Source organism: Mustela putorius, unplaced genomic scaffold (assembly GCF_011764305.1).
Source record: "Mustela putorius furo isolate JIRA1106 unplaced genomic scaffold, ASM1176430v1.1 tig00000145_pilon_pilon_pilon, whole genome shotgun sequence".
Taxonomy (NCBI): domain Eukaryota; kingdom Metazoa; phylum Chordata; class Mammalia; order Carnivora; family Mustelidae; genus Mustela; species Mustela putorius.
Window position 1 is genome coordinate 47,407,838 of NW_025421294.1, and position 26,299 is coordinate 47,434,136.

Below are 26,299 nucleotides of genomic sequence, written 5' to 3' on the forward strand. Positions count from 1 at the left end.
ATCATCCACAATTTATCCAAACTGCATTTTTAAAAAATTTCTATTTCTTGGTGAGGCAGTGAATGATAGTGAATGCCTGTGAGTCTTTCCTATGAGGACTTGATGCTTGATAAGCTGTTATTGTATCCTCTGAGTATCATGTTCTTCTCTAATTTTACTGTTCTGACTCGTTTCCTTAATTCCAAATTTTTATTGCGTTTGGGGTGGGAGAAAGGTATAGTTTATCTATTGAATTACTACTCTGTTTTGGTGTTTTTAAACTGTCTTTTAACTTTATTACTTGTTGTGGTATGCATAGTAACAGAGTCTGATAAGTGGTGTTAGGTAGATTCAAGGAGAAGAGATATTTGAAATTTTGCCATCACTAAATTAGTCCTAGTCCCCTAAACATCCGGCCCCTACTGTGTCTGTTCTCTTAGGCAACTTCATTTGTGTTGTGCTGCTGCTGTTGTTTTTAACTCTAGCTACTCTTGTTGAAATTTAAGTAGACTGATTTGGTTGGGCAGTATTCTGGGTAGAATGCTAATTATTTAGAAAATATACTTTGGACAGTTGGAATTCGGGTTTATAATGAAAACAATTGAAGAATGTTGTATTTTTCAAAACCAGAACCGAAGTATACTGCATGATTGTTCTAGTGACTTGGCAAAGTTATATGAAAATTTAGGAAAATCCTCAGATTGTGAGAATATTTTAAAGACAATTTGCCTCTTTGGTGCATTAAATTTTTCAGTTGATGACTTAAAAAAGTTGTTGATACTCTCTAATACCGATTTAGATCCTAATTTCCTAAGAACTCTTTCCCTATTTCATTAAACATTATGTTAAAGAGAATGTTCAATGATTTACATTGAAGTATGAATCTTAATGTCTTCTGCTTTTATGCTTTTTTGTTGGTGGTGGTTATGTCTTTATTCTGTTCTTTGAGTTCTCTTTTAAGTTCACATTTAGTGTATGAAATAAGGACTGGCATTGAAAACTTTGAATAATGAGCTAATAAATCTGTGACCTGTAAAAACATCAAAATGTATGTGACAATCCTCAGAGGCAATAGAGTCCGCTGGGGAAATGGTGGCTTTTAGAATCAGACTGAACGGGGTTTACATTCAGGCATGGTCTTTTATGAGCTATGTGACATTAGATATGTTTAACCTTTCCATCCTTCAGATTCCTCAACTGAAAACTAAACACTAATTTCTGCCTCATGGAGCTGCTGAGGGGGTTAAATAAGATAATTCTATAAAGGACCTTATATAGTACCAGACAAAGGGCACTCAGTAAATAGTTATTATTCTGGAGAAGATAACAGAGAATGTATATCTTTCTCATTTTTTTTCTTAGTTCTATTACTAAGCTAATTATAAAGCTAATTCATGATTTTTTTAATGTATAAAAGACAATGAAAACTGTCTATACCTCCTCACCCAGGTATAATCATTGTTAACATTGCCTTTTATTCACATGACATACTTTTATTTAAAGAATTATGCTCTCCTATTTTGCATACTGCTATATTCCACTTCCTTTTTTGTACATTCAAGTATAAATATACATCATTTCTGGTAGCTACAAGATATTTTATTGATATATGTACCATAATTTATGTCATGAGCACTTATTGTTAGATATTTAAATTGTTTCCAAGTGGTTTTCCATTATAAATAACACTAAGCATTCCATTGGTGACATGTTTGTACACCATTGATTCCTGATATATTGTTTAAAATGGAATTTCTGGGTAAAAAAGTATGTGCCTTGAAAATGGTGACACATTATTGCCAAGTTGTTCCATAGTAAAGTTCTGCTGTAGTTGACATATCTACTAGTACCATATGAGAATACGGCGGTACATACACACACACACACACATACATGATGTCACCCAGCCCTTAAAATGGCAGAGAGACAGAAAACTGATGCCTGTGTCCAACTGAAAAAGTGTTAAAGAAGTGAAGGTAGAAGAAACCAAAACCTACGTCCTCTCCATTCAAAAGCCATAGAGAGAAAAAAAAAAAGCCATAGAGAATAACATGGCAGTAGAAAAACAGAACAGAAACAATCGACACTCAACTCAAACTGAAACTCTGCAGAGAGACAGAGATGAATCAGCAGAGCCAGTATTCATGCAAGAAGAATCCAGACAAATCCACCCAAGCTATGTTTGAGCAGATGGGGAGATCATGAGATGCGTCTAAGCAAAGAAACAGCATGGCAACTCTACAAGAAAACTATAAATTACTCTGTCTCTGTCTTCTCAGGTAGAGAGGGAAAGGAACTCAGGATGCTATAGACAGATAACAACCCTTACTGGAAAAAAATACTTCAGGATAAATTAAAATTTCTCTAACAAAAGTTTTTCTCACCAAAAATTGAAAGAGAATATGAAACAAAAGATCATGGATGGGATGATAAACAAGGTGTGCTAGGCGGTGATTAAGAAGGCAAAAGTGAAGACAAAGCAATCTTCTTAGAAAATAGTAAACAGTGAGAAAGAGAGTAAGTGTGGCAAAAAAAAAAACAATGCAGTGACACAGAGTTCAGATTGTAGAAAATTGTGCCAAATGGAGAGAAGAGAGATGCAGAGAGAAAAACCACTTAGAAAAAGACATAATAAATATGTAAAACAGGTAGGAGATTAAACATGCAGAATCATGTTGTTAGTATAGAATGGAATAAAATGGAATAGGAAAAATCTGATGTCAATAATTATAATAATAAGGAATACTTATTGAATAACTTTTCTGTTTTTAGACACTTTACATATATTACAACATGATGTAGTTCTTATTATTATCCTTTGTTGTAGTAATTATAATTTTGCAGATGACGAACTGAGACCCAGAGAGTGTAATTAACTTGCATAAGGTTAGACAGCTAAGAAATGGTTGAACAGAAAATATGACTACAGACTACACTCTTAACTAAAATGCTAGACATTATATATTTATACATATCTGTGATGAAATTAATCGGTAAGCCATAAGGGTATACTGGGTTCCAAGGTTAAAAATTATAATCTCATTACCACCTTGTTATATCCTTCTGACATTACTAAACTTCCAGTCAGAAATAATAGCTTATTTCTAAGGAAGGAAAAAAAAAAGTTAAGATTCAAACTACTCTATAGTAATATTAAATTTTGTAAAATAGTGGAAAAATGTTATAGGGCTCTGAGGAGAAAAGAATAAACTAAGAATATTATTGTTGATAGATAAAGGCAAAAGAAAATAAACTATCCTCAGTATTCAAGATTTAGTAAATAGAGCATCCACGAAACCTTATTTAAAAAGCGTAATAAAAAAGTCTAGCTCCAGGGCACCTGGGTAGCTCAGTGGGTTAAAGCTTCTGCTTCCGGCTCAGGTCATCTCAGGGTCCTGGGATTGAGCCCCGCATTGGACTCTCTGCTCAGCAGGGAGCCTGTTTCCCCCTCTATCTGTCTGCCTCTCTGCCTACTTATGAACTCTCTCTCTTTTTGTGTCAAATAAATACATAAAATCTTTAAAAAAAAAAAAAGTCTAGCTCCAATTAAAGGTAGTCCAAGTAAGGAACCTTAGAACAGGAAAAGCCAGTGTGCTAGCATTCAGAACTAAAGACGGCATGTCAATCTAAAGCTATATAGCTTTAAAAATTAGAGTTATAGAGTAAAAGATAATTCAATTATTTAAAAAAACTAAATACTAAATATTATATAAAAAGAATAAATCAGGTTGTGTATTCTTGAAGAGGGATAAAGTGTTGTTTCCTAATTCATAGCGAGGACTCGACATTTATTCTTTAGGGCTTATGAATCAAGAAGTTGAAGATTAAGGATGTTTAAAATTAACATAGCTACAATTACTACAATTACTACAATGGTGTTTCTTGAAGGGTGCACTATAGACCGCCTACATTAGGGTCATCTGGGGTGCTTGCTTAAAAAGTAGATTCCAGGGGCACCTGGGTGGCTCAGTGGGTTAACCCTCTGCCTTAGGCTCAGGTCATGATCTCAGGATCCTGGGATCAAGCCCCATTTCAGGCTCTCTGCTCAGCAGGGAGCCTGCTTCCCCCTCTCTGCCTGCCTCTCTGCCCACTTGTGATCTCTCTCTCTCTCTCTTTGTCAAATAAATAAATAAAATCTTTAAAAAAAAAGTAGATTCCACTTTATTTATGAGATATCATAAATCACACTTTTTAGTGGGACAGCTGAGAAATCTGCATTTTATCTCCCAGATTTGTCGCATCCACTGAAACATGAAAGTTTAAGGATTGGGATACATGTGATGAACTGACAATTCATCGTATACAAACCTCAGATAATAGGAAGGAAATAAAGAAAAATGAAGGTAAGGTAGCAAAGGCTAGATGTCAGAAAAAAGGATAAGGACAATTTAAAAGGAAATTTAAAGAATAAATTAAGACAATAGATATAGACCAAGCTTGTCTTAACTGCTATATATAACTAGAGCACCTAATCAGTTTACCTATCAGAAGAGTAAGATTGCTAGATTAAATTAAGCAACTAAACCCAACAAAATGTTATTTATTAGAGACACCTCTAAAGTAAAGGTATTGAGAAATATTCTTTGTAAAGTCACAGGCAAAAACAATTGAGGCAAATACAAATACAAATCAGGATAACTGAGGATTGGATATTATTACTTTTTCATAGTATTAATATTAGGACTATAGTATTAATATTAGAACTATTATTACATTATAATAAGGAGGTAAAAAATATCGACTGAGGGATATTTTATAATAATTGCAATCCAAAATAAAAGTGTTATCATTGATTAATAATTTATATGCAACTCATAAAATTAAACTTGAAACAGCATCCAAATAAAATGATAGGAAATAAAAAGAGAAAATATCAGAAACATTACCTGAGTAATGTATTTAGTAAAGTTTATTAGTTATATAACCTTATTTTTATACAACTCATGTCAGATACAATAAAAAATAATTTGAAAAACGTCTAGAAAATAATGGCAATTTAAAATACTGTCTAATTAATTCCAAGGGATGTGATTAAAATAATGGTGGGAAAGTTATAGTTTCAAACATATTTCTAGCCAGTAATTTTAAAAAGTGAATTCAATGTACAATTCAAAAGTTAAAAAAAAAATCAACAACATATCTAAAAGAAGCAGGAGAAGGTAATTAATCAAGGTCAATTATAAGTTAACAAAATAGAATATTGGAATAAAATAACATAAAAATAAATCAGTTCTCCATAGTGTATATGGACCACATCTTCCTTATCCATTCGTCCATTGAAGGACATCTTGGTTCTTTCCACAGTTTGGCGATTGTGGCCATTGCTGCTATAAACATTGGGGTAGAGATGGCCCTTCTTTTCACATCTGTATCTTTGGAGTAAATACCCAGGAGTGCAATTGCAGGGTCTTAGGGAAGTTCTATTTTTAATTTCTTGGGGAATCTCCACACTGTTCTTCAAAGAGGCTGCACCAACCTGCATTCCCACCAACAGTGGAAGAGGGTTCCCCTTTCTCTACATCCTCTCCAACACATGTTGTTTCCTGTTTTGCTAATTTTGGCCATTCTAACTGGTGTAAGGTGATATCTCAATGTGGTTTTAATTTGAATCTCCCTGAGGGCTAGTGATGATGAACATTTTTTCATGTGTCTGATAGCCATTTGTATGTCTTCATTGGAGAAGTCTCTGTTCATATCTTCTGCCCATTTTTTTATATTATTGCCTGTTTTGTGTGTGTTGAGTTTGAGGAGTTCATTATACATCCTGGATATCAACCTTTTGTCTGTACTGTCATTTGCAAATATCTTATCCCATTCTGTGGGTTGCCTCTTTGTTTTCAGAAAGGATGAATACCCAACTTTTGTAGCAACATGAACAGGACTGGAAGAGATTATGCTGAGTGAAATCAGTCAAGCAGAGAGCGTCAATTATCATACGGTTTCACTTATTTGTGGAGCATAACAAATAGCATGGAGGACAAGGGGTGTTAGGAGAAGGGAGTTGGGGGAAATTGGAAGGGGAGGTGAATCATCAGAGACTATGGACTCTGAAAAACAATCTGAGGGGTTTGAAGTGGGTCGGTGGGAGGTTGTGGTACCAGGTGGTGGGTATTATAGAGGGCACGGATTCCATGGAGCTCTGGGTTGGTGAAAAAATAATGAATACTGTTATGCTGAAAATAAATAAATTTAACAAATAAATAAATAATCAGTTCTTTTGGGGATGCCTAGGTGGCTCTGCAGGTTAATCGTCTGTCTTCAGCTCAGGTTATGAACCCAGGGTCCAGGAATCGAGCACCACATCAGGCTCCTTCCTCGGTGGGAAGCCTGCTTCTCCTTCTGCATACTGCTCCACCTGCTTGTGCACACGCTCTCTCTCTCTCTCTGTCTGAAAAGTAAATACATAAAATTTAAAATAAATAAATAAATCAGTTCTTTTAAGAAAATAGAACAGGGGGACACCTGGGTGGCTCAGTTGGTTAAGCAGCTGCCTTCGGCTCAGGTCATGATCCCAGCGTCCTGGGATCGAGTCCCACATCAGGCTCCTTGCTCCGCAGGGAGCCTGCTTCTCCCTCTGACTCTGCCTTCCACTGTGTCTGCCTGTGCTCGCTCTCGCTCGCTCTCTCTCTGACAAATAAATAAATCTTTAAAAAAAAAAATAGAACAGGGAAATAATTGATCAAGGAAAAGCTTATTAAAGAAGCAAAGAGAGGGCCAAAGTAGAAATTTTTTAAAAGCACAATTATTGTTTCTTTTAAAAGGTGAAATAAAAAGTAATTATACAAAGATCTCAGAATATGAAAATAAAATATATGACATTCTTAGAAACTATAAATTAGCAAACTGATCCTAGCAGAAAGAGAAGACAAAAAGAGCAATTACCAAAGGAAAAACAAAGAAAACTGACAAAACAACGTAACCCCACTCCAGCCTAGAAGGCTTTAGCATTAAGTCTCATCCAACATTATAAGCAAATACTTTCAGGGGCAAAACCATATCGAAAAAAGCAAAAATATATGAAAATAAGCTATGGATTCATTTTATTAATGACTATTTCAGTGGAGAAAAAAAATCTTTAAATATTAAGTTTAATCCAAAGAATATTAAAAGCAAGCTGCAACATAAGCACGTACTGTCATCTCAAAATAAAATTATAGTTTTAAAATTATAGTGTTATTTGCTATATGTAAATATACATATATGTGTGTATATATATACGTATATTTAATTTACATTATTTACATTGAAGAAGTGAAAATTTTTTCATCCTTTAAGTAGATTCCCAAGAGACATTCAAAGTTATCTTTTGGATTCAGTATTCATTTTTGGTTGTAAATTTAAAATACATTAGAAAATTGGGAAATTATGGATATTTTTCTTGCTGTTTCTTTACTTCTCTTCATCTAGCAAAAAGCTCTCCCTTACATTTTGTCTTAGGGTAGAAAAGCAAAGCAAGGACAAGAAATGGATGCTTACCATTCACACTATTATTTAATTTTGTAAAAATTACTAACCAGTGAAAATTATGTGAGAGAAAATAAAGAATATTTAAAAAGTGGGGAATAAGTTTCACACTTAGCAAAAAAAAAGAAGAAAAGAGAGAGAGAGAAAGAGAGAGAAAGAGAAAGGAAGGAAGGAAAGACTGATTGTGGGAGAAATTTTTAGAAACCACATGAGAAAAAAAGAAAGGGAAGTTTTCACAGCTTTTCTATATAAAGAGTATATAGATAATAATAAAAATATTGGCAGGAAAGAAAAGATCCCTTTTACTACTAATAATTTTTTTTAAAAAGATTTTATTTATTTTATTTGACAGATAGAGATCACAAGTAGGCAGAGAGGCAGGCAGAGAGAGAGGGAGGAGGAAGCAGGCTTCCTGCTGAGCAGAGAGCCAGATACGGGACTCGATCCCAGGACCCTGGGATCATAACCTGAGCCTAAGGCAGAGGCTTTAACCCACTGAGCCACCTGCCCCTAATAATAAGTTTTTGATGAAAGAAAACTTTGTTAAAAAAACTTATTTTTTTAAAACAAGGTAACATTTTAAGAGAATCAGTATATTTCTAAATTATTCTATGAGTTTAGGGTAATCCCATTGGATGACCAATGGCTTCCTTCGTAGTTTTGATCTTTAGTGGTTTGTTTTAGAACTTTGACACAGCAATTCTAAAGTTTTTTTTGGAAGAAAAAAAAATGTGAAGAATCAGGTTGTGAAAAAAAAAAAAAAGAAAATAATAGCTTTACCAGAAGTTTAAATGAATTATAAAATCAGAGTGATTAATGTGATATAATACTGAATCAGTGCTATCTAAATAAAGAGCATAGAAATTGCCTTAGAAACATTAGAAAATTAAATTATTAATAAAAGTATCATTTAATGTCATTGGGAAAATGTGAGTTACTTAATAACAGTGGTGAGTAATTGGATGGTCTGACCATTTGGGAATATTTAAATGTAATACCATACATCTAACCCATCCTTTCCTCTAGATTAAATTCTATACAAATTAAGGAGCTAGATATTTTTAAAAGAGGAAAGATACATAAAAAGCAAAAAATCATGTATAAACATTTTTATAAACATGTATTAGGTAAAATAAGACAGGAAATCTAGAATCCAGAAAAGATTAATATATTTGAGGGTGCCTGGGTGGCTCAGTGGGTTGAGCCACTGCCTTCGGCTCAGGTCATGATCTCAGGGTCCTGGGATCGAGTCCCGCATCGGGCTCTCTGCTCAGCCGGGAGCCTGCTTCCCTCTCTCTCTCTCTGCCTGCCTCTCCATCTACTTGTGATTTCTCTCTGTCAAATAAATAAATAAAATCTTAAAAAAAAAAAAGATTAATATATTTGAGCTTGTAAAAAATGTTTAGTTTCTGTATTTTCTTTTTCTCTTACCATTCTTATCAGGTAAAGCTTTTTTTTTCCCCCCACAAGAAACATAATTTTTTGCCTTCTTTCTAATTATCAATTGCTTTTCAAAACACATGTTTATAGTCATTTAATAATCCCACTTTTTGAGGGGAAAAAATAATCAAAGTGTTTCTAAACATTTTTTTAAGATTTTTTTTTTTTTTAATTAGAGAGAGAGCACCAGCAGGGGGGAGGAACAGAGGGACAAGCCAACACCCTGCTGAGCAGGAAGCCCAGTATGGGGGGCCGGGACTCCAGGACCTCCCAGAACCCAGTGATCACTACCTGAGGCAAAACAAAGGCAGACATTTATCTGACTGAGCCACCCAAGTGTCCCTTTAATGATTTTTTTTCATGCATCTGTTGCATCTGTCTGTACTTTTATATGAGCAGATTCTCTTTCTCATTTTCCCTTCAGAAGTATTGATTATTGATTTCTCTTCACAATTTATCATGGGTATAATCTTTTTTAACTTGCATTTCCCACATTTATTAAGCAATTTAGTAACTTTTCATATATTGATATGGTGAAATCAACATCCCTGTGAATTGCCTATGGTTACTTTTTTTAAAAAAAATATTTTATTTACTTATTTGAGAGAAAGCTTTGTGGGGTAGGGGCAGAGGGACAAGCAGATTCTCCACTGAGTGGGGAGCCCAACATGGGGCTTGACCTAGGACCCTGAGATCATGACCTGAGCCCAAGTTAGATGCTTAACAGACTGAGCCACCCAGGAACCCCTTGTCTATGTTTACTCTTATCCATTTCTCTTTTTTCAGTTTTCAGAGGTCTAAGTATAATAAATATACTAACCATTTATTAGTATGTGCATTGCAGATATTTTTTCCAAGCTCTCAATCATTCTGTAACAAGTCTTCAATTTTTTATATTGTCTAATTATTTATACTTCTGTAATTTCTGGGTTTTCTGGAATGAATAAAAATTATTCTTGAAACTCCAGGTTAGGCATATGGTCTAATGAATTTTTCTGAGGTTTTTTTTTTCCTTTTCACACTTAATTGATTATTTCATGTTTTATATTTAAGCCATCTTAAATAATATATTATTGTTAGTGCAAGATAATGATCAACTTTATGTTTTTCCAGGGGTAAAACCAATAGCACAAACACTATTGTATTAAAAATCCATTTTCCCAGTGGTTACATTTGGAGAGTGGAATGGGATGATAAAACACTCCCATTTTTATGTCTTTTTTTATTGTTTGAACTGTTCTAATGAGCACACATTATTTTTAAAATTTAAGACAGTATGTGAGTGTGTACATGTATACATATTGCCACTCAGTTTGCCAGTATATTCCTATGACCCACTTATTACCTTCTCTCTTTCTTACACAGAGACACACACCCTTAGGCACCATACCTACCACACCCCTACAGACACAAATCACACACATACAATTCCTACTTTTTCCAATGCTTCATATATCACTTAGCCAGAATAATCCAATTACATGTAAACAGCACATGCTCATTTCTAATAATTATTGCTATCAGAAAGAAAGGAAGGAAGGAAGCAGGAAGTAGGGAGAGAGAGGGAAGAAGAAAGAAAGAGGGAGAGAATGGTGTGGGCTGTATAGTTAACAGCCTGCCTTGGGAGCAGTCAAGCCCATGCTGTCTGACGTTCTTGTCGATGTCACCAGTGATACAGTTAAACAAAGACCTCCACTGTTTTTTTTTAAGCTTGGACATGCCCATGGATGCCTGCAGGTTAAAAAATTAATCTTCTACCTTGGTATAGCAAAATGAAATTCAGATGACTTGAGATTTAAGTTTTAATTCTGACACGTAAGCCGTACTTGTAATATCCGAGAAGTCAACCTCTCCTACAAAATAAGGATGTGATCGCCAAGATCTCATCCATCTTAAAAATTATGTGGTTCTAGAATGTTTACTGAGCCTTCTTGCCTGAAATTCATGTGTCCCATAGCCTCCTTTTGATTAAACCTCCTTTCACTTATTTCTACTACAAGCAATTGCTTATTAATTTAAAAATTTACAAACAGTTGTACAGAGTTTATATCATACTCTGTGGTTAAAAACCATTTTATTTAATAACTTTCCTTTTGGAAAAATGTGGAAAATGCCTATAGAGAGAAATATTGCAAAATAATTTCCTGGGTTAGGAACCACTAAAAGTACTATGAATTTAACCCCTATTCTAAAATTAACCCATCTAAATAAGATGTAATTCTTTCATTGGATATATTAGAATGTAATTGAATAGTAAGATGCAAAGAGGTGGCAGGTTGCCAAGCAGGCAGTTCCATTAGATTATGAAAATATTGTGCCCTGGTGTAGTATTTATACTTTTTCAATGTGTTTCAATTATCTCAAGAATAACCAGAAACATAGAAGGTAAATATAATCCCCATTTTATAAACGAGTGAATAGAACAGACAACTAGGCATTCATTGATGAAACACATTTCTAGGACCAAAGCCCCTTGAATCTTATTGCCATGTTCCTGTCCATTACCTGGTCAGTTTCCCCGTTGAGTCCCTTCTTCATTAGAAAATCTGGTTATTTCCTGTCCTATCAGGAGGACAATATTTATCATCTGTGACACATTTCCCTTCAATTAAGTTTTTTCCTAAAATGAGAACAACTAAGGACTTAAAATTTGAAAACATATCTGTTCTGTCCCATGTTGCCAGTAAGCAAAATTTAGCAAACAAAAGAAAAAGTGTATATGTCATACTTTGTGGTTTTTCAAAACGCTAGTAATACTTTGCCTCTTCAGGTGCTCCATTCCATTCTAGAATTCAAAATACAATACCACTACCATGTTGTTAGATTGGTACTGGAAGTCAAGCCCAACTTGTGGATTATTAACATAGTCTTTAAGGAAAAGATATGTGATAGTTTTCAATTTTAAGACGAAGCATCACTTTTGAAGAGCTCCTGAAGTTAGTATGGTACTTACCTATACTATAAACATGTAGCTTCTTTCCTTTTCTCCTTTATAAAAAACTTGCCAATGAATTAATGGTGTATTTTGTAGTTTTTGAAATCTCAGATTTTAGGAAATGTAGTAACAGTCATAGTATAATGAATACAATTATTACTTAGAAAACTCTGGCAAGATTATGAATTCTTAATAGAATTCATAAAAATAGAAAACCATGTGTTCCATGGGCAGCTATGGGAATTAAGGATGGGCATTAAATTTTTATTAACTATCTATTAATATAAAATTGTTAAAAAACAAAATAAGTAAAGTACCTTTAGCAAGTCTTGTGCTCCTAAAGAAATTAGAAATTTTTTATGGCCTCTGCTGAGAAGAGGTTTACAGAATTGCTTGATGCTTGTTTAATTTTGGCAAAAAGCACCAAGAGAAACATAACAAAAATGGAAGCTGACATAATTTCGAAATCTCCCTCAGCAATAAACAAGCTGTCTTTTTTGCCTGTTGATACCACTACTAGCTTCAGCTGCAAAAAATTTCTGGAAGCTGGACCAGCTTCAAAGACCCCACAGTCAGTTTCTGCCACTGAGTCCCAGACATTGCTATGACTCTGTACAGCAGGGTGACCATCTCTGAATCCGGAAGTGCATGCATGCCAACCCAGGGGCCAGACTGGGAGAGCCCCACAAGAAGAGTCCTCAGCAGCGAATATGCTTTCTGGAGCATTTCACACTTTCTCACCCCCCTCAGGGTTGTTTACTTGGGCAGTTGAGAATGTTGGTTCCCTGATGCCAACAACATGGGCTGCATTCCTCTGACAGTCTTTCGGATACATGTTGCTCCCGTCACCACAGCTCGAAGCAGCAGGGTAGCCTTAAACTTTTCTCACAAGGGACAAGATTTAGAAGGAACATCACAAATGTGTTGGTCATTCAGCAAGTTTATCAAATTGTTGCTCTCAGAGAGTACCACAGCTGTTAAGAAAACAGAAACCCCCAGCTTCATCAAAACTACTCAATTCTGAATTTGAGACAGTCCTGAATTTAAGGCCCATAATTCTCACTTATTAGATATGTCAGCCTGAGAAAGCTCTCTGAGCCTCAGTTTCCCAACTTTTAAAATAGAGCTTACTGTTCTACCCTCAAGATAGTAAGGATTGCAGGAGGAAATATGAGGAAGCACTTGGAAAGTAAGCATTTCTTAAGCGCTAACCTCAAAATTGAAGTTTATTATGAAAAGGAACATGCGCGGAACTCTGACTTTTCCTATTTCTCAAGATTTGTTTCTGAATTCAGAAGCAACTGTCTCTGTCAGCCAGTCTGATGGAACAGTCCACTGCCCCTAAAATATTCTTTTAAATTATATGACATAATCAGAATGAATAGTACATAGTACACATGATACATGCTACAGAGTTTCTCGCTACTGAGGTGTTAACTTTAAATGCATGTTCTGAAAAAGCTTCACAGAGTAAAAGGCACATTCCATCTCAGGGGAAAAAAAAGAGCAAGGAGCTCTTCTGTCCTGCCAGGATATACATGGCTATGACATAACAATAGCAATTTAATCCTTAATATGAGCTGATCTTCTCATTTTATAAATGAAGAAGCTGATATCCAGAGAGGTAGATTGACTATCCACAGACACACAGCAATGAAATAACAAAATTCCCAATTCTGTGGCATAACCTGCCCATTGTCAGCACTGCCTTTCACTCCTTGACTTGATTATATTTAATAATTTGATCTGCATCCTTCCTCAATCCCTTGCATTTTTCTACAATGTACTCTAACAAATACTAGTAAACAGGAAACCATTCTGGTGCATTAGAAATTGTTTCATCCCAGATCCTCCCCCATATGTAACATTGAACAAAACACTTCTGAAATACTACTAATATATCTAAAAAGCTAACATTTGCCAAGGGTTTACAAGTTATTTTTACTTAAATTTTTACCGTCCAATGCCTCAGAGTAGCATTTTATAGGGGGTCATCCTCAGACCACAATATCAGAATCAATACTTTAGAAAATGCAGAACCCCAGCCCATTCCTGGATTTACTGAATCAGAATTTCTGATGACCCAAGAATTTAAATTTTAGCACATTCTCCAAATGATTCTGATGCTCATGAAAGTTTGAGCTTGTTAGTTACTAGATATTCTTATAGTTCTCTAAAATTTTATTGGTGACAAAAGCTGAGGTCCAGAGAAATAACATATTCAGCCACATAGCCAGTAAGCTGCAAACCTAGGATTTGAACCCAGGTCTTTTGTTATCATCATCATCATCATCATCTGAGGGTTTTCAATATTTGACACAGAGTCTAGCTGATATTCTTTACCAAAGTATCAGCTTAGATTTGATGTTCTTTCTTATCTCCATAAATTCATAATTTTCTTCATTTCCTAACTCAACCTATAGCCTGCATTTTGTAAAGTTTAATCATTTACTGGCTACCATCATCTGCAGATCTCAGAGAGAAGGGTCATTTGGTGCTAAAATGGAACAGAGAGATGTTTGATAAGGCTGTGTCAGATTAATAGGAGTCTCCCAACAAGGGTTGGATGTGAGAGTAGATGGTGCATTTGGCAAACTCTGGCTGCAGTAAATCACCATGAAATTGGCTAAATGTCCAGGAGTTGTCGGCCACCACTGTACAGGAATCCCTGACTAAAGTGGATTTAATCACTCTTTCTCCGGTTCACTCTCCCCCTGGGGTTTATCAAATCAAGTCGGTGCCTTGATTGTGATTAATTCAGCATTCTGAAAAGGGAGCACAAAAAGTTACCAGTGGACTCCTCTACCGCTTTACCATATAGACATTGAAGACCTGGGTTAGCAGACTTGGAGAGCTACCCAAGATCCTTAAAAAATTCCTTTTTTTTTTTTTTTTATGTCCCACAGTCTATTGACTTTGAGAACTTTAAGGAATCTAAGAGATGATGTAACCCAGTGCTTCTCAATCTTTAATGTACATAAAAGCTATCTGCATATCTTGGCAAAGTGGCGACTCTTATTCTGTAGGTCTAGGGTGAGTCTTGAGACTCTGCACTTCTGACAGACTTCTTGGTGATGCCAAAGCTGTTGATCTCTGGACCACACTCAACAGCAAGGAGCTAGCTCAGGATATGCAAATGAGTCCTGACCCTACAGGAGTAGTGGCTGCGGCCTTGAGAACTAGTCTGAAGGTTCTGTCGTTGATTCAGGGACCAGCTGGTCCGTTTGCTTCGTTTGTGCCTCTCTCAGGTGTAAGAATAGGAAACTTCACCTCCACATAAGTTTCTAATGTTTTTAATTAACACTTTCTTTTACTTGTAGTTGCATTTTTTAGTTTCTTTTTTAAAAATTGAGGTGCAATTGACCTAACATTATATTAGTTTCAGGATTGCAACATAATGATTGTTATCTGTATATATTGCAAAATGATTGTCATAAGTTCAGTTAACATCCATCACTGTACGTACTTATATATATAGTTTTTCCGTGTGATGTCTCATTTTTATAGGCAGACGCTGAAACCCAGAAATGTCAGTTTAACTTCCTTAGGGTCATATAAGCTAATTAGTGGTAGAGCTGGGACTAACCAAAGCTGGAACATAAACCTAGGTTTCTCTCTCTGGGTTGCACAATTTCATCACAGATTGCATGTGAAGCTGTTTTAAAATATCTTTCCTCAGTTCTATCATTGGCAGAGCAAGCCACAGAGTACAATTTAGATCCAAGAAGCCAAGAAGAGTTGAATTCAGACTCTGAAAAATTCTACAACTTTGAGAAAAGAATTTCGCTATGTCTTAGTTTTGTTAATCCATGAGATGATAAGTCCTTGCTGGGCCTTTCAGATTTCTTCTGGCATTGTAGAAGGCAATGAAATAAAAGACACGAAACCCATTTGATAAAACATAAGTAACTTAAATAAATAGAAGGCATCTTTATTAAAATCACTGTAGGATCACTTTATTTTTAACAGGATTATTAATTTTGGAAAACTGTCCCTACATTTCTATATATCTATATTTTATGTAGATATAAAGATATATATATATATATTTACATATATAAAATATAGATGAATAATACATGACCTTACTATTATCCTAGGTTGAATATTATCTGAAACTATTGAAATTACTATTTTGAATTTTATTAATGATACCTTTTTGATTTTCCATCCACCTTTAATGTATCTGGTCTGTGCAAAGCATGCAAAGAGGCATGGGGAGAGATATAAAGACAGAGAGAGAGAGAGATCAAGCAAACCAGCCAAAATCTTGTCAGTGATATCTCATTTTGGACTTCCAGTAACAACAAGGATCCATGTTTCTTTATACACATCCAGAAGGAAAGTTGGGTTTTTTTTTTTTTTTTTTTAATCCAAAAGACTCCAATAAACCTTTCCTTTCTTTTCATTGGTTCAGTTACATTACGCCTTTCCATTCCTGGACCATTCCCTGGTAAGGGGAGGGGGAGTAGCAAGACTGGTTTATAGCAATCAGGCCCATGACTAGGATCTGTCTCTCCCATTGTTTCAACAGGTGGGATAGATTCAACCACAATCCACGACAGAGGTTAATGGGGAAATACAAAGGATTAGTTTTACCTAACTATGTAAACACAGTGAATTTACATTTTCTTTCCCAGTTGAGAAATGTTAGAGTTTTAAGTATTGTAACAGTGTTACCTTTTGTTATACACCTAATGATATGCAGGACATGCTGGTAGGCTCCTTAAGTATCTTGTCTCCAGCTTAAAACAAACCATTGTATAATGTGCTTTTGTTTTAAAGATGAGGTGCTATAACTTGATTTTAAAGATGAGACACCTAAGGCTCAACTAAGCTATGGAACTTGACCAGGGGTCCAGTAAAGAAGCCAGAATACAAAGCCGATTTCAAAACTCATGCCTTTAAGACTTAGCTAACTATATATATGTGTTCTTATCTACACTGAATCTAAAATAGTGCTGCACAAAGATGATGTACAGAATGTAATTTCATATTATCTCTACATCGTAATGAAACTCTCATTATAAACGTATTTAATTTGAAAAAGTGCCTCATTTCCCATAAGAGAAGATAGAAATAAATCTGAAAACTTACCTTTTCTGATGAGTGCAAACTCTCTCTTCCCCAAATTTCTTATCCTTCTGGCAAACAACAAAATGGAACACTTTGAATTGCCTTTTGCCTCCCCCCACAGTAAGGATGAAGAACCAAACAAAATTAAGCATTAGGAAGAAATATTATTTTATTAGGCCTGTGAATAATGAGAGTTCTCAACATTACATACTTTCCCGGATGACCGAACCTAGAAAATTCACACAGCCCCAAACCAACAGGAAGCTCCCTACCAAAGGGCTGTAACACAGAGTTGCACGGCTGTCTTGCTACATTCATTTGTTTCTTGAAGAGTAGCTGACCAAGTGCTGTGTGGTCCTCTGTCACCACTGCCACAGCTGTTTTAGTTCAAAAACTGGTTTTATCATCCCAAATCTCTCCTGGCCATGATGTAACAGTTCAATTCCTTTATTTCTACCTAACGTCTCATGAAACCTTCCACATTATCTTTATTATGCTCTCTCCAGAGTCTCTGTGTCCTTCATCTGTCCATGACTTAGAACTTTCTCCTCTCTAATGAAAGTTACTGTTCTGTGAGTTTATCCTATGGGATACTGTTTTAGGTCCTTTCTATGAATTCTCTCATTTAATCCTCACAACCACCCAATAAGGCTGACACTGTTCTACCTATTTTACAATTGAGAAAACTGAGGCTCCGAAAGGTTAAATATCCTGCCCAAGATCACAGAGCTTTGCGACCTTTCCTTTTTTCTTTTTTTCCTGTGTATGTATATATTTTGCATAACTGGTCCCTCCTTTAACCAAGTTTTTAATTTTTTTTTAATTTATTTTTTATTGGGGCGCCTGGGTGGCTCAGTGGGTTACGCCGCTGCCTTCGGCTCAGGTCATGATCTCAAGGTCCTGGGATCGAGTCCCGCATCGGGCTCTCTGCTCAGCAGGGAGCCTGCTTCCTCCTCTCTCTCTCTGCCTGCCTCTCTGCCTACTTGTGGTCTCTCTCTGTCAAGTAGATAAATGAAATCTTTAAAAAAAAAAGAAAAAGTTAAAAAAAAGTTAATTTATTTTTTATTTATTTTCGGCATAACAGTATTCATTATTTTTTCACCACACCCAGTGCTCCATGCAATCCGTGCCCTCTATAATACCCACCACCTGGTACCCCAACCTCCCACCCACCCGCCAATTCAAACCCCAAAGATTGTTTTTTAGAGTCCATAGTCTCTCATGGTTCACTCCCCTTCCAATTTCCCCCAACTCCCTTCTCCTCTCTAACTCCCCATGTCCTCCATGCTATTTGTTATGCTCCACAAATAAGTGAAACCATATGATAATTGACTCTCTCTGCTTGACTGATTTCACTCAGCATAATCTCTTCCAGTCCCGTCCATGTTGCTACAAAAGTTGGGTATTCATCCTTTCTGATGGAGGCTTAATACTCCATAGTGTATATGGACCACATCTTCCTTATCCATTCGTCCGTTGAAGGGCATCTTGGTTCTTTCCACAGTTTGGCGACCGTGGCCATTGTTGCTATAAACATTGGGGTAGAGATGGCCCTTCTTTTCACTACATCTGTATCTTTGGGGTAAATACCCAGGAGTGCAATTGCAGGGTGTGACCTTTCCTTTAACCCCAGTCTGCCTCTTACCCAAGCAGTGTGGCTTCAAAGCCCATTAGTGCCTCAACCCAAGAGAAGATGAATGCTTATAGGTTTACCCTGAGAGTTCCTACAGTCTGCAGGTAAAGGGTTTGGATATTTGTACTAGCTTATTTTAAAATGTAACATGAGTACCTCTCATTGCACAAAGTGGCTCTTCCCAATATGAAGTCAAGTCAAAGTTGGCAGGCAAGGTCCAGAAGGAACAGATGAGCTCCCTAAGCTGTCTAACTGGGTATTTACTGAATATAATGTTGTGTAGACAAAGGGGGCCCCCCTCTCTACCTTTCTCCCTTTCTTTCTCTTCCCCTTCTGGATAGGCCTGAGTCTCTTTTTATAAAGGCCCAGGGCCACATTTATTCCTCCCTCCAACTTCTGGACTCAGACCATCATCTCTTGTTTGCCCACCGTCCCTGCCCCATTCTCGTCACCGTTCCTTCAGCCGCATGGCGCATGCACGTGTTCCTAAATGTCTCCCCTCAAAACAAGAGGGAACTTTACTCTCTCAAGGGGACATATCAATCCTATTGTACCCTCCAGCTTCAGTGTGGTGACTCAGAAATAGGACTGTCTGGGTTCAAATTTCAGATCCCTTATTTAATCATCGCATTACTTTCTGCGAGTGACAGCTTTTTAGTCTCAGCAGGCCTATCGATGAAATGAGAGTTTGTTTTTTTAATTTTTTTTATTGTTTTATAAACCTACAATGTATTTTTCAAAGATTTTTTTTTATTCAATTTGACAGAGAGAGATCACAAGCAGGCAGAGAGGCAGGCAGAGGGGGGGGGAGCAGGCTCCCCACTGAGCAGAGAACCCAATGTGGTGCTCAATCCCAGGACCTGAGTGAAGGCAGAGGCTTTAACCCACTGAGCCACCCAGGTGCCCCAACATATAATGTATTTTTACCCCCAGGGGTACAGGTCTGTGAATTGCCAGGTTTGCCCACTTCACAGCACTCACCACAGCACATACCCTCCCCAATGTCCATACCCCCACCCCCCGAGAGTTGTTAATAAGAGAAGCTACCCTAAAGGAGCGTGGCAAGGAATACATGCCACAAGCCCTGTACAGTGCTTTTAAGGACCTGGAATACAGGATTGAGGCCCACTAAACATTGACCTCAAGTATTACCTGTGAATTCAATGGATACTTCTTGCGTCCCTCTCTGACATGCTCCTTGCCCTCACAATGACTACATCTTAAATGGAGGATACACTTCCAACAAGCATCTATGGAAATAATACATGAGCAAAAACCAAGACAGTGAGGGAAACATCTTCATTGCCGTGAGAGGATATATCAGAGGACCTGACAAGTGGGGTATGGTCAAGGAGGACTTCCCAATGGAGGGAACATTTTTGAAGTAAGCTGTGAAAGATACAAGCTACATACGAGTAAGAAAGGATGACTATGGATCCCCTACTCTCTATTATCTGATGACACAAACATTAGAAAGTCCATGGTCCTATTAAGAAACTGTGTGGAGCTTATAAATACTTTTGTTGTAATTAGATATCTGCCATTCATATTTGTTATGAAGGCATTTGTTCTGTAATCATACTTCCCTTAGCATCAGTTATTTTGCTCTTACTGTATACCGTGGGTACACACTTATAAGCACACACTCTAAGTTATGGGGACTATACCACTTTTTTATTTCTGCTGAGTCACTTTTCACTGGTGCCTTTTTTTAAGCACAGTTCTAGATCCAGTGCTGTTCAGTGCTAAAAATGTGTCTCAGTTCCCACTCAGAGGATCTGGTAATCAGTGTGAACCCATGCACTCTCCCCCTCCAGCCCACCTCTGTTCAAGAGACCCACTGCAGCACCACTTTCATGCCTTCTGCCATTCAAGAACCAAATGAAACTCTAAATCCATAGAAGAAAAGATCCTTGGCTGTGTTCCTGGCATCTCTGTGGAGATGAATATGCTGCTCCTTTCTGTTACCCTTTTGCTCTGTGTTCACTGGAATCCTGCCTATCTGGTCTGCATTAGGTCAGCTTTTTGGCTCCTCACCAAGTTAAATGAAAAACAGTAGGAGACAGTGGGTAATGTTCGTTGGAGGGAGAAAGTGTCTCTAATATATGGAAGTGGAGCTGCTGATAGTCTTGATGGTTTGTCTGTTTTTGTTTGTTTGATTAGAATAGGCTAATTCTCTTTTCTGAGTCAATATCATAGATGGGGAGGGAACTCTCAGATTTTTAACTGCATTAAAACACTCGTGCCTTGATGAGGATAGAAACTAAAATTCGACTTCTTTGCTTTTAGATGACAAATAGAAGCAGATGGTTATTTCCCTCTGACACAGAAGTGAAAAAGCAATGTGTGGTTCTGTATGCCTAAACTCCTCCTTATGGGACAAGGCTGGGTATCAAAACCTAGTAGCAAGAGAAAACCATGGGTCTTCCAACGACCTGGGGTAATTATGGACCACAATCTTTAAGTCAAATATAACCTGCCAGTGAGTCTTGAAATTTGACCTGATCGATTGCCACAATTTTTATTCACTATTCTGGGCTTTGGAAGCTAGAAAAGCCACCCCTCTTCCCTCTTAAGAACATGCACTGTTATCACCCTTGACAACATGTGGAAACCCCAGAGGGAAAATGTAGCTCCCTTTTGGTAAAGTTTATCCATTTTTCTCCCTCTCCCTATGCCTGTGCATTAGAAACACTTGACTGGTATGTTTGCAGCTTGCAGAAAGAAACCAAAACAAATGCTCTCTATGGTATTAGTTAAAAATGGATTGGGAAATTGTGAATTACTGGTTACATGGTGTGTATAAAAATCTTTAGCAAGTCATTACCCAGAATGCTTTGAGTTGTATGAACCAGCTAATAAGAAGATTAGATCAATTGTTTCTCTCCAGCCTGGGACTGGAGTTAATTATTCAGATGGAAATTGAACTGGAACAAACCTTTACCTCTCAGGACCTGAGTTTCCAGGTGTTAAAATCTTTGAATTATCAGGACTGGATGGGCAAATTCTCACATCTACCTCAAAATTTATCGAAATAAGACTCAGAGTTTATATAAGCTCATTTTAAACCTGGCTCCATTCCACACATCCTAAAGATGTACAGTAATACAAGGCAAGTCCCTCCTTTGGATGGAAGAAATGTCCATTAAAATTAATAGATGGTGAATACAGTTTCCTTCACTTCTTCCACCTTCAGGGAATTTGAGTATGATTCCAATCTTTTATATTTTTTCCATGCAATTAAAACAACTCCTGACTTTCAACTTCGGTTGAAACAGTAGCTTTATTTATTAAATTGGGAAGAGGAACCCAGAGAGAATTCTATCAGCCTTCCAAAAGAAATTAGTCAATTCATTATATATTTTATTAATTTACTTTATTATTTAATGTAGCAATTTGAATGTAGTCTCATTTCCCCTAAATTGAGCATTCGTCCTTTAATCTCAATCCAGATATTATTTTTAAAAATACATGAGCTCTGTCATTTACATATCATTCTTAATAAATTCCACATAAATTAACACATATATAGAAGGAATCATTTTCCAAGAAAAATAAATTTGATTCTGTGAAAGTAAAAGGCCTAGAAGAGATTAAGCCACAAAAAAGAGAGGAAGTTCAAGAACAGAGAGATACTGCAGAATTTTTCACCACAAGGCCCTACACAGTTAGGAAAATTAATGTAATACTAGCATTGGGTCTAGATCACAGTTTCTGTTTTTGTTTTTCTATTATGTCCAATTAGACCACAGTTTTGAAGGAAGCCCCAGACCTACAGAAATTTTGCTAGGCAGATTTTTCCCTATGTATTGTTCCTATGTTATGCCATGAGTTTTTTTGAAAAGGCAATAAAGCCATTCATAATTATAGATTAAATGGAACTGAAAGACAACATTTGTATAAATGATACCTACAGTGACTGATATAGAAGACCATAGGCTGAACCCTTAGATGTGATTTTGACCACTATAGTGACGTTTAAAAATTTGGATTTAAATGTCCTTCAGGCAGGCCTGTATTTTTTAGTTTTATTTACTATAGGGCCAACTTATTCCTATTCTCCATTACACCTGCTTCACACCTTTGTATGATCTCCCTAGCCAGATTTGAATGTATGATCCTAGACTTAGTCTAACCCACTAGTAATTCCATTTAGCAAGTTTTATTTTGAATATTTTGTATCAAGTATAGTGGTCAGCACTGGGAATATGTAAGCAATAAGATACAATCTCTGCTTTCATGTTTGCTATCATGGGATGGGGGTGCTGCTGGGAAGGAGGGCTCAGTTGATAATAGAGGATTTAACTTGGTGGAGGGGGTTAGCAAGGCTCTCCTAAGTCCACCTAGACTTTCTAGAGCAAGAAAGAACACTGAGGCCCAGAGCAAGCAAGGATTAGAACTGGCTCTCATCACTGAAGTCAGTGTTCTTTCCAGTCTGCTTGTGAGTGTTGAAAGGGACGTATGAGAAGGACCAGAAAGAGCAGGAGCCTCAGTTCACTTGGTGGCTCATGCTTGCTGGAGGTCTTCTTACTCATAATCCTGTATTAATCACAAGTTTTATAAAAGCCTTATCCTCTGGGGTCCTTTTCAGAGAAACATCATATTCTTCTCTTTCTGTTCCTGAGGTATCCTTACTATTTCATCTAAAAACTTCGTTATCATTTGAAGGAATAACTTAAAACCTCATTGAACTCACATGATTCACCCAACTGGCTGGATGTGTGTGTGTGTGTGTGTGTGCGTGTGTGCGTGTGTGTGTGTGTGTGTGTGTGTCTGGAGAAGAATCTTACCACATTGTGATGACCACATAGTAAGATTTCCTTAACAGGAAATCAGTTAAGTAAACCTTGAGATATGCACTCCCGTGATCTACCTATGAAAAATTAAAAATTGGAAAACTAAACAGCAATAACTAGACCTACACATATCCTTTCTGTAAGTATTTCTCCTCATGTGAAAATAGTAGAGAAAGTACAGGATTTGAATCTGCAAACATAAATTTAAATGATTGCTTTACACTTAATAAACTTTAAGCTACTTATGAACTTCTGGATTTTGACAGGATGGTTGTTTATGAAGTGCTAATAGGACTAACTTTATCTCATAATGTGGCTGTAAGATTTCAAACACTTCACAATAGCATAAAAGAATAAAAAAAAGAGTAGAAATCTCAGTCCTTTTTTTTTTTTTCTTACAGTTTTCATTTAAAAATGACCACCCTCCTGCAACTACCTGGGTAGTTAGTTCATCTGTATTTTCCAGTATTTCTGTTTCAGATCTAAACTCCAGATTTGGTTACTATTTCTCCATTTATTTTGGTGGAGGGATCGACAAAGATATTAGCCTTTTCTTGCTCTCTTAGATTCTCCATTTCATATTCTAGTTGGGTGAACTTTCTTTTCCCTCTTAGAATATTAAATGCATATTAGGTGGTTTCTGAGTGTTTTTCCTTTGAAAAGAGTACTTTGGATATTCCCAGAGCGTTAACAGTTCATTGCCTTAGCATTTCAAGTTACTCAGGTCACAGTATCACTTCATGGAAGATAAAACAAGATCTCCTATCCAACTAGTCACAGCCATTGGAAATTGCAGAGCTAGAATTTCTTGGAGTTTTACAATTTCTCACTCTTCTCTTGATGATAGGAGTGGTGAAGTGGGATTTAAAAGAGACCCATTCTCACTTCCCAAGAGAAGGGTGCAATGCTGCTGGGCCACAGAGGGATTGATTTGTTTTTCTATATAAGATTATAGGACAAGGACATTCTTCCAGAGGACACATCTGTCAATGGGAAAGGTGCAGAAAAGGGAGCAAGAAACCTGAAACTATAACTGGAATTCACAAATTATATAAAAATAAAGTCTGCTCCTCATTGTTTAATGTGATACCTTTAAAGCAAAACTGAACTCTGTTAACCAAAGCATGTTCTGTTCCTTGATGGGGGAAAAAAAATGTTGGGATGAGAAATGGAAAGAAGGAAGAGAAAACCTCTGAATCCCAACGTTTAACATGAATTTACCCTTGTTTGAACCATCAGCACAGTGGTCAGTCTGGGAAATAAGTCAGCAGAGAAGTCCATCCTTCTGCCCAATAGAATGACTGAATCAGTGTGCAAACTGCCTTATTCACAGAGGATCATTCACAAGAGGCTCTGGAATGCTGGAGTAAATAAATCAGTCTGTTTCCCAAAATGTCAGCCTTTCCTTCTTGATTAAAAAGCAAAATAACTCCAGGTAAGGTACAATTTTCAGAGAGATTGTTGAATGGAAAACAGAAGACTTTATTCACACTGGCCTGCTTAATAGAGTCTCTCCAAAAACCCTTGTGGTCAGGAAGGGGCACTTGTGAGTTAAAGTTCAAGATGGGAAAGCAAACAGTATAGATTCTTGGACTAAAACAAGGCCTTGGCATAGCTCTTGCTAAAGCAATTTATCTGCAGAGAATGACAGTTTATTCACTAGTCTCCTTTCCTTTTCTTTCCCTTCATTTACTTTTGCTTCCTTCTCTCTCTTGTTTTAACTGCTACCAACAAATTTCTCACAGCTTGAGTAAGCAAAAATGCCAAGACATGAAAATTTGATAAATATTTTATTATGTTTTCCAGAGCAATAGAGATTGCTACACGATCTTTCTGGTAAGGGAAGCTAGGTCTTGTTAATATCCTAATCAGAAAAAAAGAGTTTAGTGTTTTCTCCTGTGTCTCTCTCACTGGTCAAGTGAAGAAAAAGGCAATTAGGAAATCCACCTGGGCAAGCCTGGAAAGGTTTGTGTGGAGACCCAGTTTCAAAGATGAGCTAAAGCACATGGCAATTGCTATTCTTTCCATTTTCTGGAATGTCTGCACCTAAATACACCACAATACAGAGATTGCATTTCAAGATGGCATTGAAGAAAGTCTCAAGATATGCAATTGTATTGTTTGATCATTAGAAGTAGGAACCTTGGAACAAATAGAAGAAGTGTTAGTACATTCCATATCAACTCTGGGCAGATCACTAATCATCCAATATGGGAATTTTGGATTCTTTCATTTGAAAATTTTCATTTTCAAAATGAGAATATCAGAAATAACTTTCTCATAGGGTTATTGTCCAAAGTGAAATATTACAATTGTAATATTAAGTATAAAGCCTTTACTTATTACACTTATTACAAAGAATGTAATAAGTGTAAAGCCTTACTACGGTGCCTACCTCCAGAAAATAATAAATGGAGGTCACATATGCTCTCTATGAAAGCTGCTTTTCAACGTGGTGGTGTAGACTGTGGTCAGAACTTCAGCTTTTTCTTCACTTCTCAAGGCCTCTGCTTCTTCTTTATTTAAAGTCATGCCCTTCTTCTGCTTCCAATAGACTGATAGTTTTCCAACTGTGAATTCAACCCCACAACCTGGCATCACCTGGGATCTTGTGATCTTGTTAGAAATGCAGATTGTCGAGCCTTATTCCAGACATACTAACACAGGAACTCTGGGAGTGGGGCCCAGAGACCGTTATGTTTTAATGGGGTTTCCAAGGGATTCTGATACGTGTAAAAGTTTGGAAACCACTGAAACAGACTATACCATCCACCAAACCAAAGAGATACTGAGAGTGTTGGTTCTTAGTTAGAAATTGTCTCTGGGAGGGCTGATGAATAGTCAGACCACAGATGTCTACTCTACTTAGGTGAAAGCATTGCAGTTAACAAGATTTTACAACAGCTGTCATCTTTGTGACATATGTAAATACAGACACTCTTATTTATTCCTCACTAAGGAAAATTTTGCAAGCCT

At 36.7% G+C, this 26,299-nt stretch overlaps 1 protein-coding gene across 3 annotated transcripts in view; it reads left to right on the forward strand.

Annotated features, from left to right (window-relative positions):
* Positions 1–26,299, forward strand: part of GABRB2 (gamma-aminobutyric acid type A receptor subunit beta2) — a 238,042-nt gene that overhangs the window by 202,228 nt on the left and 9,515 nt on the right. The window lies entirely within an intron of this gene.